The following is a 13,255-nucleotide window of genomic DNA, read 5'->3' as shown; positions in this document are numbered from 1 at the left end:
TCCAAAAGGCTGTCCAAAGGCTGGTGGAAAAAAAAAAAACACCCAGTTATCTAAAAGCACTGCTATGAACAGTAAGCACCAATATGAGCAGCAAAACATGCATGTACAAGACACATCTAATGTCCTCACTATGTTTTTTTCATCAGAGGAAAAAAATCTACTTACACTGCTGAGTCAAGCTGAAACAACGATTTTTTTAACACGAAACTGAACAACTAATTCAAAAACAGGAACGGGCTAAAGACCAGACAATGGCTACTAAATTAAAGCACTACTGCATGTTTTCTCAGAAAGAAGAAGACTCTCAAGATGTCTGCAGCAAAAGTAGCTGAACTGGTCTTTAACACAGCACAGAGAATTAATATGACAGTGTAATTAATGGTATGTTAACATTTCCTCATGCAACATGTCTTAAATAAACGATATTATACTCATCATGATGTCCTAATTGACTGATAGAACTGATTGTAAACATAATGGAACAAAGCACTGGCACCTTAATTAATTTTACATCAAAATTGCTAGAAAATGTAGTCAATGTTACATTTAACCACACTACTTTTTAAGCAAACCACTACAGTACAAGAGATATTTCATCTGTCAGAGCACTATTTTACAGAGACAAATGTTCCGAACACAGTATAAACTAAGGCTTCAACATAGTGAAGAAATGATAAATCCTTAGTGTATTTTCTGTGTTTTAAAAAGCTGAAAAGACAGAAATAATCCCACATCAGCAGATGCATGTACTGCTGCTGCTACTATAACTGCCTGTATACAATTATTCAGCTGGAGTGGCAGTAACTTTTACAGATGTATGGTGCTATTCTGGAACTTCAAACCAAGGCTGTGGATCATTTAGTTTTTGAGGTGGATGATTTGAATGTCTTTCATTTGTAATGTTTATGGACCAAACAGAGCATCGGCAGCAAAGGACTGTTTACTGACTGTCTTAGCTTTGGACGATTTAAGGAAAAATACAAAGATTCTACTATTATCATAGGAGGAGAACTTTAATGATGCTGCACATGATTACATGGCAGACATCCTCCCAAGATCTGCATCATTACTAGGGGCTTTAAAACCCCTCATTTATAAGTGATCATCTTTGCTAACAGATGTGTGGAGATTTATGAACCCCAATGTCACAGACTACACGTGGTCTAACACCAGCAGAGGTTACAGTCAAGAATTGACCTTTGGTTAATCGTCATCAAAGTTTACAGTTTGTTTTAGATATTTCTCATACTCATAGCTCCACTGGTCTGATCATAAATTAATACGTTTAAGATTAACAGGATCAAAAGAGAATTCTAACATAAGAGGCTATTGGAAATTTAACAATGTATTAGATGATAAAAAATTTAAAGAAGGGGTACAATTACTTGGTAAGGATATATTCGGTAAAAGAGAAATTAATCCAATTCAAAATGGGAATACTTTAAATTTAAAATGAGAGAAGTTGCAATTAACATAGTAAAGAAATAAAAAAACAAAAAGATGAAAAAATGAATTTTCTAATAAACCAGCTACAGTTATGAAATTCCAAACATGATCTATCTGAAGAAGACCGAAGCACACTAAAAAAACCTCAGAGAAGAGCTTGACAGAATGTACATGAACTTAGCAAAAGGCGCTTTCATCAGATCTAGAGCTAAGTGGTTAGAAGAAGGCGAGAAAAACTGAAGTTACTTTTTTGCATTACAGAAAAGAAACAGAAAAAGAAATAATGTTACATCTCTTAATATAAATGAGCTAGTATGCTTGGATCCTTATATCTATGGAGTCACAGGAGTGCCAAATCAAAATATATATAAATAAATAAATAAATGTGGAAATATAAAGAGAAATAAATAAATAAATGTAGAAATATAAAGATATAATTAAATAAATAAATAAAAGGAAAACAGAAAAGGTAAAAGCAAAGACAAATTTTTCTTTTTATTTATTTATTTATTTCTCTTTATATTTCCACATTTATTTATTTATTTATTTGTCTTTATATTTCCACACGTATTTATTTATTTATTTATTTATTTATATTTTGATTTGGCACTCCTGTGACGCCATAAATATCATCTCCAATTATATTACCTTGTTTTATAGCAACCTGTATACATCTGAATTTAATCAAACAAAATGTGATAAATTTATGAAGCACATACAAAATTTTACACCCTTGATTTCAGAGACCTTTAAAGAGACATGTGAAGCTGACATTCTGGGTTCAGAAATCACTGATGCTGTACATTCAATGAGATTGAGAAAATCACCTGGAAGTGATGGCCTCACAGTCGAATTTTACCTTTGCTTCTGGGATTTGATTAAGGAACATCTTTTACTGATGTATAACGAATGCATTAGCAGACAAGAAATGACAACAACCATGAAGCAAGGTCTGATAACCTTAATTCCTAAGCCAGGTAAAGATCCCTTAATAATAGAAAACTGAAGACCTGTTTCACTTTTAAATATCAATTATAGAATCTGAGCAAAAGTCTATGCTAAACGACTGAAAAATAATTTAGAAGAGATAAATGAAAATCAAAATGGCTTCATGGCCAAGCGTCACATTAGTTCTAATATCAGATTAATATTAGATCTAATTGATTACTCAGATTATACAAACTCAAAAGCACTGAAGGTTTTCCTAGATTTCTACAAGGCATTTGATTCAATTGAACACTCTTTCATTATACAGACCCTAAAAATTCTTGGCTTTGGTGATAAATTTATTAACAGTATCACTATGTTTTATAATGACATAAATAACTCGGTGATTTTATATCCCAGAATGTCTAGGAGGTTTTCTGTCTCAAGAGGTGTATGCCAAGGATGTCCCATTTCCTGTTTTTTGTTTTTGGTTGTGGCTGAACTCCTATTCTTAAATATTTCCTGCAACCCAAATATTCAAGGTTTAGTCGTTTTCAATCGTGAGATAAAGATTTCACAGCTCGCTAATGACACAGTTTTATTCCTCAAAGATAAATCACAGATACAAACTGCACTACAAGTAACTGGTGAATTTTTTTGAAGCCTCAGGGAGTACAACATGGCTCACAAAAATTACTTTTTTCCTGTTCTCTTCCTGTTCCTGTATACAGTTGTGCCATTTATTCTGAATTTACAGACTTTGTTATTTATTTTTGGGCCGAGTTAATAAGTTATTCATTCATTTAGTCCTGGCTTTAGTCCATGATACCCTGCTCCTGTGAGGTCCAGTCAGACCTGGTTTGGTCCTGATTTTAGTCCATGTAACCCTGCTCCTGTGGGACAGAGTTTAGTGTCTGATTGTAATTCTGTTCAGTGAATAGATAATTTAAGTTATAAAGATGTTTTGTTTTTGCTTAAGCACTTTTCATTCTTTAGTTGGCTGATGTGGTCAACTTGAAGCTGTTGACTGCATTAGAATCCTATAAAGACAAATGTTACGAAGTGGTTGATGGAGTTATTTCAATTATGCATATATTTATGGAAAATATTGAAATGTGTTGTGCACATCCAGCCACAGAACCTTCATCCATATTTTACATGAAGAAACATTTTCAATATTGCCTGCTGTTGCTCAGTTTTTTTCAGTTTTTAAATCTCAATGTTTTTTTTTATTATCCCTTAATGTTGTCTCTATCATAAGATTTTAACAAAATGCTATTAAAATACACCAGAATGCAGGAAATAGGATCAATAATTTTCAAAATTTTCTGGGGGAGGGCCCCCAGATCGCCCATCAGCATCTCACATAAACCAAATCTCACTCTGAGGTCTGATCACAAGTTGGCAGCCCTGAATTATTCTGTTGTGAGCAAAAGTCATGGCCACTGTGGCCTAAAACATTTACACAGTAAAGTATCTCCGAAAAAAATCTAAATTGGTCCAAAAAGTGGAAAAGCAATTTGACATGAGGGCTAAGCCTCCCCTGTCCTTAAAACCTAGTGACACCCCTGTGTGAGCCTGGCAGTTGGTCGCCATGGTGACCGCACCAGCTAAAGATAAGTTAGCAGTATAAAGTACATTTTACAAGACTAAGACACTTAGAGCATAGTGAAAATCAGTGAAAATCTTAAAAGAAAAAAAAACCCAAACACTGTCACTTGTCTGAAACCACTGCTATAAAACAGTTATCACCAATATGAGCAGAAAAACATGTACACACAACACATCGAATGTCCTCGCAATGTATTTTTTTATCAGAGAAAAAAAATCTACTGTCACTGCTGACTCAGAAACTGAAACAATGATTTTAAAACAACAAGGGTAAAGATCATATGATGCCTACTGAATGGAAGCACTGAAACATTTAATCATGCAACGTGCCTTAAATAAACGATATTATACTCATCATGATGTCCTAAATGACTGATAGAACTGATTCTAACATGATGGAACAAAGCACTGGCACCTTAATTAATTTAAACATCAAAATTCCTGTGAAAGTGCACACAGCACCATTTTGCAAGACTAAAACAGTTATAGCAAAGCTCCTGTTTAACCACACTATTTTACAGAAAACACAATGAGGTAGAAGAGATATCACGGCACCATTTTACTAAGACAACCGTTCTCCATAGATGCAAATTAAAACGTCCCAAAGCACATATAGCAACTTGAACATGACCAAAGCAAATACTGCTACATCTCCTTTAATCATCATTTCTACACATTAGCATCAAGTTTACATTTTTCTGCTCTGACTGTCAGTATCCCTATTCATTTAGAGCACAAAACCGAACTGTGCAACTCAAGTGAACAAACAAAGCTAGAAGTTGAGGGAGAAAGGCACTTCACACTCCCTCACCAAGAGACTGGAAAAATGCATGAAAGCTCCGGTTTAACCACGCTATTTTCCAAACAAACATTATAAGGCAGAAAAGGCTATTTTATCCGTTGCAGCAACATTTTACAAAGACAAAGACAAAGCTATCTAGCTATCCAAAAGCTATCTATCTAGCTAACGGCTAGCTAGCCTTTGAATAAGCTAATGATAGCAACTTGAACATGACCAATGCAGACATTGAAATATACCAAAAATATTGTCATTTGTTTTTCCACATCAGGATTCAGTATGCATTTCTACTGTTACCCTTAGCATTTAGATTCAGTTGGAGCATAATATTTAATAGGATATAGTGCAGAATCAGCCTATGCTAAAGCTAGCAGGGAGGAGAAAAAGTACGCAGCCTTACCTCTGAATGGAACCGAAGAAAGGGCGTTGGCGGCCAGCGGCCAGCGGCTTTATTTGAAAGAAGTGCCAATGAAGGTGCACCGGGGCCTCAATGCCACCTCTGATTGGTGTTGCTAGGCTGTTGCCGGGCGCCCGTTGAGAGAGGCGTTTTTTCCAGAAGGTTCTGTCTGCAGTGTGTGTGTGTGTGTGTGTGTGTCAGTAGATAGCCCTTTATGTCGTTGGAGGTTTGAAATGCATTATGGGAAACGTAGTAGTATACTACAGTGTGAACAGTTGGCATTCTAATCATACTTATAGTACATAGTATACAGTATATACTCGTTGAGTATGTAGTATGTAGTACGTTAGTATGCCATTTCAGACACAGCCAAAGAGTCAGAGAAAGAGAGTATTACAACCATATGTAAACAGAAGAGGATGAAATTAACTAATGACTAATAACATGAATATGTTTATATGTGGTCTCTGTGGTGCAATTGGTTAATGTGTTTTGGTGTTAATTGAAAGGTTGGTGGTTCAAGCCCACTTAGGGATGACAATTTACCTTTTCATAGTCTTATTTGTAACTTGCATGCTCTCATGTTTTGTTTTGTTTTTTTCTTCTTACCTTTCATGCTGCTAGAACTGTGAATTTCTCTTTGGAGATTAATAAAGTATCTATCTATCTATCTATCTATCTATATATATATATATATATATATATATTAATAATATGAATGATATGTTCAAAATTAATTGGTTATGTCGCCTCATAAGAGAAAATGTTAAAATGTGGAATGCAATACCAAATATGTATTCAAAAAAATAGGAGGAATTCATTTTTTACTTAAATGTAATTATAAAATTGACAAAAATACAAATTCAATTATCAAACTTCCATAAACAGGCGTTGCTCTCCTGGGGGCTGATCTAACACATTTAACTTCACCTTTTGTTTTCAGACTTACTTTATTATTATTTTAATTAAGTGTATTTTTTATTTATTAAGGTTATTATTTTGATACATTTTATTTACTTTACCATTTTTTGTTGTTTTATTTAATGATTATTTAATTACATTTTAAAAAATATTTAATTAATATTTAGCATTTATATTTTTTGCTTTAATTTTATTCTGGATACTATACTGTCTATACTGTAAAGGCTGTGTGAAGCTGAGAGGTTTAACTGGCATTTTCCGGTCCGTCGCAGGTTTTTGTTTTGAAATTGTGTTGTGCTTTTATTTTGAAAGGCAGAGACAGGAAGATCTCACCTGGTCAAAATTTGGATTGGAGTTACTCTAAAGGCTGTGTGCACCTGAGAGGTTTAACTGGCAAATTGTGCTGTGCTTTTATTTTGAAAGGCAAAGACAGGAAGATCTCACCTGGTCAAAAATTGGATTAGAGTAAAGGCTGTGTGAAGCTGAGAGGTTTAACTGGCGTCTTCTGGTTCATTGCAGGCTTTTATTTTGAAATTGTGCTGTGCTTTTATTTTGAAAGACAAAGACAGGAAGATCTGACCTGGTCAACATTTGGATTGAAGTTACTGTAAAGCAGGGGTGTCTAACTCAGTTCCTGGAGGACCACTATACTCTGTGTTCTAGATGTTTCCTTCTGACAACACACCTGATTCAAATGATTAGCTGTCATTAAGCTCAGCAGAAGCCTGATAACGAGCCTGATCATTTGAATCAGGTGTGTTGGAACTGAGTTGACAGCTCTGCTCTAAAGGCTGTGTGAAGCTCAGAGGTTGAACTGATTTTCAGGCTGAAATGCAGCTCCTGTGGAGGTGTTGGGTGTGAAGGTGGGCGTGGCACACCAATAAGTCTGTGTGTGTGCGTGGGAGCATGCCTGCGCGTGTGTAAGGGCGGTTGCTATGGCCCCCATAGCAACGGTGCCTGCCACAGACAGCAGAAAAGTGCTTCTCAGCAGCAGCGCGCAACGTCTCATTCTGGCGCTATTTGTGGGCTAACCGTGAATGCGAGCTGAAAAGTAAAATGACCGTGAGCGAGAGGAAGGCCGTGGCTAACCATAAATGTAATTATTTTTCAAAATATTGTGAAAAATGACCGAGTTACAGCGATTTCAAAAACACTGTCCCTCCATGAGCCAGATGATTCAGTTTACATTGGCTCTTATGGAGAGAACGGTGTGACTTTGCTCTAAACTTCTGCCTGTCATTTCACTTCAGAAAGAGCTCGATCTTCAAACTTGGATTCATTTGAATCCCAGGAAAATTGTTTACAATCTGACCAAATTTCATTCTCCTATCTCTTATCGTTTGGTCGTGAGGGCGATGCGATCGTAAAATTTTCAGGCGGATTTTCCACCTCTCCTCCACTCTACCAACTGACATGCCGCACTCTAACCAGAGCAGATTTTGAGAATTTTCACTTTTTTGAGGACTCACTGATCAAAAACTGTAAATCTCAGCCTGACATAAAATACATTCCTGCGAAGACATGAAAAATCACTGCGTTTTGATGGTTAAATGAAGTTTCTACGTGAATGTATGGTGAAGCAGTGGCGTTTGGAAAACAGTGGATTTTTTAAGCCGATTTTTTTCACTCCCCATTCATTTTCTATGGGACTTTTTTCGCAGTTTTTTGCGAATAATTCTGCGAAAAAATGATGAATTTCTTAGAAAAGTCATAGCACACTATTCCCGATGAAGCCGCACGTTTTGATGTATAATTTGCTTTGGTTTTCTCAAAGGCCTAGGACAAGAAGCGAATCGAAAAACGGCGGAATGTTGAAGAAAATATAAAAGATAAACGCCTTTTTCACAGGAGAACAATAGTGGCTCGTGGCTTCGCCACGAGCCACTCTCCTCCCATTGCTTTGCAATGGAGAGGAGAGTGGCTCGTGTCGAAGCCCGAGCCCCTAATAACTAGACAATTCCCGCACGCGGAAATCGTGGGAGGGGCTCGGGATGTGTGCATGTCCGGAGCTGGGCAGGAGAGGGTTATTTTTTGGTCCGTCACAGGCTTTTATTTTGAAATTGTGCTGTGCTTTTATTTTGAAAGGCAGAGACAGGAAGATCTCACCTGGTCAAAATTTGGATTGAAGTTACTGTAAAGGATGTGTGAAGCTGAGATTTTTAACTGGCATTTCCAGCCTGTCGCAGGCTTTTATTTTGAAATTGTGCTGTGCTTTTATTTTGAAAGGCAGAGACAGGGAGATCTCACCTGGTCAAAATTTGGATTGGAGTTATTGTAAAGGCTGTGTGAAGCTGAGAGGTTTAACTGGTGTTTTCAGGCCCATCACAGGCTTTTATTTTGAAATTGTGCTGTGCTTTTATTTTGAAAGGGAAAGACATGAAGATCTCACCTGGTCAACATTTGGATTGGAGTTACTCTAAAGCAGGGGTGTCAAACTCAGTTCCTCGAGGTCCACTATCCTCTATGTTTTAGATGTTTCCCTGTTCCAACACACCTGATTCAAATAATCAGCTCATCATTAAGCTCAGCAGAAGCCTGATAACGAGCCTGATCATTTGAATCAGGTGTGTTGGAACTGAGTTTGACACCCCTGCTCTCAAGGCTGTGTGAAGCTGAGAGGTTTCAGTGATTTTCAGGCTGAAATGCAGCTCCTGTGGAGGTATTGGGTGTGAAGGTGGGTGTGGCACACCAATGAGTCTGTGTGTGTGCGTGCGAGCATGCCTGCGCGTGTGTAAGGGCGGTTGCTATGGGCCCCCATAGCAACGGTGCCTGCCACAGACAGCAGAAAAGTGCTTCTCAGCAGCACCGCGCAACGTCTCGTTCTGGCGCTAATTGTGGGCGAACCGTTAATGCGAGCTGAAAACTAAAATGACCGTGAGCGAGAGGAAGGCTGTGGCTATCCATAGATATGATTATTTTCCAAATATTGAGAGAAATGACCGAGTTACAGCGATTTAAAAAACACTGTCCCTCCATGAGCCAGATGATTCAGTTTACATTGGTTCTTATGGGGAGAACGGTGCGACTTTGGTCTAAACTGCTGCCTGCCATTTCCCTTCAGAAAGAGCTAGGTCTTCAAACTTGGATTCATTTGAATCCCAGGAAAATTGTCTACAATCTGACCAAATTTCATTCTCCTAACATTTATCGTTTGGTCGTGAGGGCGATGCGATCGTGAAATTTTCAGGCGGATTTTTCTCCTCTCCTCCACTCTACCAACTGACATGCCGCACTCTAACCAGAGCAGATTTTGAGAATTTTCACTTTTTTGAGGACTCACTGACGAAAAACTATAAATCTCAGCCTGACATAAAATACATTCCTGCGAAGACAAGAAACATCACTGCGTTTTGATGGTTAAATGAAGTTTCTAGGTGACCGTATGGCGAAGCAGTGGCGTTTGGAAAAAAGTGGATTTTTTGAGCCGAATTTTTTCACTCCCCATTCATTTTCTATGGGACTTTTTTCGCAGTTTTTTGCGAATAATTCTGCGAAAAAATGACGAATTTCTTAGAAAAGTCATAGCACACTATTCCCGATGAAGCCGCACGTTTTGATATATAATTTATTTTGGTTTTCTCAAAGGCCTAGGACGAGTTACGAATCGAAAAACGGCGGAAGTTGAAGAAAATATAACTAGACAATTCCCGCACGCGGAAATCGTGAGAGGGGCTCGGGATCGGTGCATGTCCTGAGAGGCGTATTTTGGTGTATTCCGGTCCATAGCAGGCTTTTATGTTGAAATTGTGCTTTGCTTTTATTTTGAAAGGCAGAGACAGGAAGATCAGACGTGGTCAAAATTTGAATTGGAGTTACTCTAAAGGCTGTGTGAAGCTGAGAGGTTTAACTGGCGTTTCCAGCCTGTAGCAGGCTTTTATTTTGAAATTGTGCTGTGCTTTTATTTTGAAAGGAAGAGACAGGAAGATCTCACCTGGTCAGAATTTGGATTGGAGTTACTGTAAAGGCTGTGTGAAGTTGAGATGTTGAACTGGCATTTCCAGTCTGTCACAGGCTTTTATTTAGAAATTGTGCTGTGCTTGTATTTTGAAAGGCAGAGACAGGAAGATCTCACCTGGTCAAAATTTGGATTGGAGTTATTGTAAAGGCTGTATGAAGCTGAGAGGTTTAACTGGTGTTTTCAGGCCCATCGCTGGCTTTTATTTTGAAATTGTGCTGTGCTTTAATTTTGAAAGGCAGAGACAGGAAGATCTCACCTGGTCAACATTTGGATTGGAGTTACTCTAAAGGCTGTGTGAAGCTGAGAGGTTTAACTGGCAAATTGTGCTGTGCTTTTATTTTGAAAGGAAGAAACAGGAAGATCTCACCTGGTCAAACTTTGGATTGGAGTTACTGTAAAGGCTGTGTGAAGCTGAGAGGTTTAACTGGAGTTTTCAGTCCGTCGCAGGCTTTTATTTTGAAATTGTGCTGTGCTTTTATTTTGAAAGGCAACGACAGGAAGATCTCACCAGGTCAAAATTTGGATTGGAGTTACTGTAAAGGCTGTGTGATACTGAGAAGTTTAACTGGCAAATTGTGCTGTGCTTTTATTTTGAAAGGCAGAGACAGGAAGATCTCACCTGGTCAAAATTTGGATTGGAGTTACTGTAAAGGCTGTGTGAAGCTGAGAGGTTTAAGTGGCGTTTCCAGTCCGTCGCAGGCTTTTATTTTGAAATTGTGCTGTGCTTTTATTTTGAAAGGCAAAGACAAGAAGATCTCACCTGGTCAACATTTGGATTGGAGTTACTGTAAAGCAGGGGTGTCTAACTCAGTTCCTGGAGGTCCACTATCCTCTGTGTTCTGGATGTTTCCTTCTTACAACACACCTGATTGAAATAATCAGCTCATCATTAATCCCAGCAGAAGCCTGATAACGAGCCCGATCATTTGAATCAGGTGTGTTTGAACTGAGTTTGACACCCCTGCTCTAAAGGCTGTGTCAAGCTGAGAGGTTGAACTGATTTTCAGGCTGAAATGCAGCTCCTGTGGAGGTATTGGGTGTGAAGGTGGGTGTGGCACTCCAATGAGTCTGTGTGTGTGCGTGGGAGCATGCCTGCGCGTGTGTAAGGGCGGTTGCTATGGGCCCCCATAGCAACGGTGCCTGCCACAGACAGCAGAAAAGTGCTTCTCAGCAGCAGCGCGCAACGTCTCGTTCTGGCGCTAATTGTGGGCTAACCGTGAATGCTAGCTGAAAACCGAAATGACCGTGAGCGAGAGGAAGGCCGTGGCTTTCCATAAATGTAATTATTTTCCAAATATTGTGAGAAATGACCGAGTTACAGCGATTTAAAAAAACACTGTCCCTCCATGAGGCAGATGATTCAGTTTACATTGGTTCTAATGGGGAGAAGGGTGCGACTTTGGTCTAAACTGCTGCCTGCCATTTCCCTTCAGATAGAGCGAGATCTTCAAACTTGGATTCATTTGAATCTCAGGAAAATTGTCTACAATCTGACCGAATTTGATTCCCCTAACATTTATCGTTTGGTCGTGAGGGCGATGCGATCGTGAAATTTTCAGGCGAATTTTTCACCTCTCCTCCACTCAACCAACTGACATGCCGCACTCTAACCAGAGCAGATTTTGAGAATTTTCACTTTTTTGAGGACTCACTGATCAAAAACTGTAAATCTCAGCCTGACATAAAATACATTCCTGCGGAGACAAGAAAAATCACTGCGTTTTGATGGTTAAATGAAGTTTCTAGGGGAACGAATGGCGAAGCAGTGGCGTTTGGAAAACAGTGGATTTTTTTAACCGATTTTTTTCACTCCCCATTCATTTTCTATGGGACTTTTTTCGCAGTTTTTTGTGAATAATTCTGCGAAAAAATGACGAATTTCTTAGAAAAGTCATAGCACACTATTCCCGATGAAGCCGCACGTTTTGATATATAATTTGTTTTGGTTTTCTCAAAGCCCTAGGACGAGAAGTGAATCGAAAAACGGCGGAAGTTGAAGAAAACGGAATAATAAACGCAACAGGAGAACAATAGTGGCTCGTGGCTTCGCCACGAGCCACTCTCCTCCCATTGCTTTGCAATGGAGAGGAGAGTGGCTCGTGTCGAAGCCCGAGCCCCTAACTAGACAATTCCCGCTGGTGCGGAAATCGTGGGAGGGGCTCGGGATGTGTGCATGTCCGGAGCAGCGCAGGAGAGGCAAGAAGATCTCACCTGGTCAAAATTTGGATTGGAGTTACTGTAAAGGCTGTGTGTGTGTGTGTCAGTACCTGATCAGCAATTCTTCTTTTTTTAATTTAACACAAAGAGGTTATACAGGGTATTAACTTAGAATGATCATAGAAAATAACACAAAATGGTGACAAGAACTTATTGATATTACAGTATAAACACAAAGAGCCATAGAAAGAGATTATTACAACCATATGTGAACAGAAGAGGATGAAATTAACTCATAACTAATAAAATAAACAAATTTATATAAATAATATGAATAATATGTTCAAAATTAATTGGTTATGTCGCCTCATAAGAGAAAATGTTAAAATGTGGAATGCAATACCAAATTATGTATTCAAAAAATTAGGAGGAATTCATTTTTTACTGAAATGCAATTATAAAATTGACAAAAATACCAATTCAATTATCAAACTTCCATAAACAGGCGTTGCTCTCCTGGGGGCTGATCTACAAATGCAGCTTCTCACCAACCAGCTGCGACATATGGAACAACCAAAATATACAGCACAGAAACAAAACCATATTTTACAAATCTTGGTTTGATCAGGGAGTATTATGGGTCAATCAGTTAATGGATGAACAAGTACAAATCTTACCGTACAACCAATTCATTAACAAATACCATCTCACAATCTCACAAACAGAATACAATTTCCAACGCAATACCAATAGAAGTTCTGCAGCTCCTGAAAAGTTTCCAATTCCACCCTCTTATTTGTGACTTATATTTTATTTGTGAAAACGTTAAAGGGGATATTTCACCGTTTTTGCTTTATAACCAGTCCTTATTAGACCAGGTCCAGATTGAAAACCAATGTACCTAGACTCCTCAAATCTGTACTCAACTGTTCTACAGAGCCTGAACATTCATAAAAACATAGTCTCTGATTTGTGAAAACTTTATTCTATGTATGAAAATGCAATAAAGGCACATTTTACTGTTTTTTTCTCATCCAGA

At 38.2% G+C, this 13,255-nt stretch overlaps 3 protein-coding genes across 3 annotated transcripts in view; 2 read left to right on the top strand and 1 right to left on the bottom strand.

Moving 5' to 3' along the window:
- Positions 1-13,255, top strand: part of LOC127530213 (dephospho-CoA kinase domain-containing protein-like) — a 147,466-nt gene that overhangs the window by 29,489 nt on the left and 104,722 nt on the right. The gene's annotated exons all lie outside the window — the stretch shown is intronic.
- The window catches only part of LOC110949593 (myosin light chain kinase, smooth muscle-like), a 151,891-nt gene that overhangs the window by 63,408 nt on the left and 75,228 nt on the right, over positions 1-13,255 (bottom strand). The gene's annotated exons all lie outside the window — the stretch shown is intronic.
- coasy (CoA synthase) overlaps positions 1-13,255 on the top strand; it is a 153,670-nt gene that overhangs the window by 75,075 nt on the left and 65,340 nt on the right. The window lies entirely within an intron of this gene.

Source organism: Acanthochromis polyacanthus, chromosome 19, assembly GCF_021347895.1.
Source record: "Acanthochromis polyacanthus isolate Apoly-LR-REF ecotype Palm Island chromosome 19, KAUST_Apoly_ChrSc, whole genome shotgun sequence".
Classification (NCBI taxonomy): domain Eukaryota; kingdom Metazoa; phylum Chordata; class Actinopteri; family Pomacentridae; genus Acanthochromis; species Acanthochromis polyacanthus.
Note: the sequence above shows the minus strand (reverse complement) of the source record. Positions and strands in the feature narration are given on the sequence as shown.